Source organism: Austrofundulus limnaeus, unplaced genomic scaffold (assembly GCF_001266775.1).
Source record: "Austrofundulus limnaeus strain Quisiro unplaced genomic scaffold, Austrofundulus_limnaeus-1.0 Scaffold512, whole genome shotgun sequence".
Classification (NCBI taxonomy): Eukaryota; Metazoa; Chordata; class Actinopteri; order Cyprinodontiformes; family Rivulidae; genus Austrofundulus; species Austrofundulus limnaeus.
Window position 1 is genome coordinate 399,726 of NW_013952914.1, and position 3,473 is coordinate 403,198.

Genomic DNA, 3,473 nt, shown 5'->3' on the forward strand with positions numbered 1-3,473 from the left:
TGTGACAAAATATGGAAAAGTTCAAGGGGTATGAATACTTTTGCAAACCACTGTAGTTTGTCAGTCCATTCAGCATTTTTACTCTGTTTGAGCTGAGGATCATAAATGTTACTGTGATGCTAGTTTTATCTGTTGTTATATTTGCTGTTTTAACTATTTGAATTTTTTTATTCAATTAATTTCACCTTACAGTTTTGTAAAGCACTTTGTACAACTTAGGTCTGTGAAATGTACTGTAGAAAAACAGTCTGACTTGGCATGTTGTGCAACTTTAAGTAAACATGTCCTTTTTTATGAACTGGATCAGAATGTYTTCTGTGCCTCATCTAAATACTGAATATAAAGTGTCTAGCTGCAGTTTGAATTAGAGATTCAAATGTCAAACCCAGCTGGATGTTCCACTTTGTGCTCGGCTCTAACAATCCCAGTGTGGCGACCCCGTTTTCTGCTTGGTTGCTTTCAACTACAGTATCTRCTTATTTTACAAGGTGTTGAACTGTTGCTATGCAATGTAAGAGAGGCTCTGTCAGGCTGCAGGTACCTGCAGACACCACTGTGACATGTTGAGATGAAATTCTTGGTGAGTAGCAGCATGCTGACACAAGCATGCCGGCTGCTTAATGACGTGTGAGTGTGTGTGCTCTGCAGCGACGCAGAATGGATGTTTTCAAATCATGTTTCAGCCCCCAGGCTCTTCTATCCAATATTATTTACTCACCGTAAACTCCATAAATTCACTCCCTGTGGGCATTCAGAACTAGGGTTGGGCGATATTGGCAAAGAAATTAATCACGTTTAATTTTGGTATTTAGACGATAACGATTAATTTGACGATTAATCCCCTTGAGTCCCTGGACACCCTTATGTCCTGGTCACATGACCAATTTAGTGGGAAAGATTDYCTCTTCGTAAAAATCTTTTTCAAACTGTGTCAAAATCACAGACTTCAGGCTGTACATCAAAATTTAAATTGTGTTGATAAATAAATTACAGAACTTTTGTTTGAATATTCGTCATATTTGAAGCGGAGAGGAGCAACAAGCGGACTGACCGGGGAAATCTCAGGTCACTCTGTCTGGTGGCATTAATCGTATTAATCGTCAAGTGCCAAAAAATAATCGATTAATGTTTTTTTGACGATTAATTGCAGACGATACGATTATGCCCAACCCTATTCAGAACCTGTCTGCAGTCAGATGTTCCTGCCTGTGCCAGAGGTGGACAGATGTGGCAAAAGGCGAGGAGGAAGATGGATCAGTGAGTTGGTTGCTTGCAGGTGTTGCGGCGGCAGTGCTACGGTAAATCCCCCCACAGACACATGGGAAACAAACAGCAGCAGCATGCTGACTGTCACTACTCGACAGTGTTGAAAAGAAATCCAGTTTTGTCCTATTTACTTGTGTTTTTCAACTCGGTTCCTCTGTCAAAGTTGATATTCTTCACTGACAGTCTGAGATATGTTATAAGACGGACAGCAGATGAATGTTGCTCCTCTTTCTTTCAGCCACTACATTTCAACACTTTCATGGCTTCAGATACACCTCCTCAAAACTCACTGCCTTTGCTGGCTCCCTCTCTCCATTTCCCACAGTTTCATGGAGATGTCATGCTCACAGTATGTATTAAGGATAACTCCCAGTTACTGCTACATCTCGTTTTACATCAGCAGTGTTTCCCCTACTATTATACAGCCCCTCCCCCCGCCAACGAGACGGCCCGCCCCTCTAAGAATTTCACGGCATTTAGTCATTTTTATTTAAATAAGACCAGCTCAAGTCGAGAGCTATTTTTTGCGACCCTCCATATCCACCTCTCACCAAACTTGGGGGAAAAAGACGGCGCAGAGTGAGGCTGAGCGCTGTGTGTTGTCCTCACAAAGATAGGAAGACGTGTGTGAGATTAGACGAGCAGCGCTGCTTTTAATCACGTTGCACCGATGTGACAGCTTTGCAAGCTACTTTTTCTTTCTTTAAAAGAAAATGTGACAGGTGAAGCCACAGCATGCTTACCTTAACCTTAATAATTACTGCCTTTTTTTCTTTCTCTGTGGGTGGGGGGTCAGCTTCACTCAGCTGCAGGTGAACACCTCCTGGGAACGCACACGTTTCCTGGACTATTTTCCACCGAGGATTACATCGTATTTTATATATATTATATTTCTAAAAGCACTTCGCAGCATTTCCCCTGTGTGTTCACATCACGAGCGCAACAAAACTGCGACGGATCAGCTGACTGTTTTTAAAGCGAGGTGCAGCGAACATGTCCACCTGCAGTGCAGCTCCAACCAGCCCGTGACTGAAGAGTTCACGTCAACCCCTTCAGACGTTTAACGTGTTTAAGTTTAGGTAAGTTTTAGGGTCAGGTAGGTACCTATGAGTTTAATTTTAGGGTAAATGGTCAGGGTTAGGATTTAAAATAGGGTTGGGCATAATCGTATCATCTGCAATTAATCGTCAAAAAAACATTAATCGATTATTTTTTGGCACTTGACGKTTAATACGATTAATGCCACCAGACAGAGTGACCTGAGATTTCCCCGGTCAGTCCGCTTGTTGCTCCTCTCCGCTTCAAATATGACGAATATTCAAACAAAAGTTCTGTAATTTATTTATCAACACAATTTAAATTTTGATGTACAGCCTGAAGTCTGTGATTTTGACACAGTTTGAAAAAGATTTTTACGAAGAGCTAATCTTTCCCACTAAATTGGTCATGTGACCAGGACATAAGGGTGTCCAGGGACTCAAGGGGATTAATCGTCAAATTAATCGTTATCGTCTAAATACCAAAATTAATCGTGATTAATTTCTTTGCCAATATCGCCCAACCCTAATTTAAAATTACCAAAAAATGAATGGAAGTCAATGGGAAGCCCCCACAAGGATAGAGAGACATAGTAGGTGTGTGTGTGGACGGGTTTTCCCTACAATGTGGGGAAAATTCCCCCCCAAAAAAGCAGCCTTGTGGGGACCGAGGTGCATCGTGGGGACCAATGCCAGGTCCCCATGGGTCTAAATGTAAATTACGGGTGTGGGGTTAAGTTTAGGACCAAGGTTTAGGTTAGTTTTAGGGTCAGGTAAGTACCTGTGAGGTTAATTTTGGAGTAAATGGTCAGGGTTAGGATATAAAGTCTAAAAAACATGAATGGAAGTCAATGGACTTGAATGATGACCTGTTGTGTTTCCTAAGTACCCTGAACCTGTCTCACCTGTGAGTTCATTGTTAGTGTCGAGGCCTCCTGGAAATCCTGCACCTGTTAAACTCAAACTCTTCTGCAAAGCACAGAGGAAACCTGGTTACTCTGAGTGGATTGGACTCATTTTATATTGAAAACTCAGTTTCCACCTCAGAGTGAGTTCAGTCAGTGTTTGTTAAACCTTCTTAATGAAATACTCCACAGGCCTGACAACACCTGATGATTCAATTCAATTCAATTCAATTCAATTCAATTCAATTCAATTCAATTCAATTCA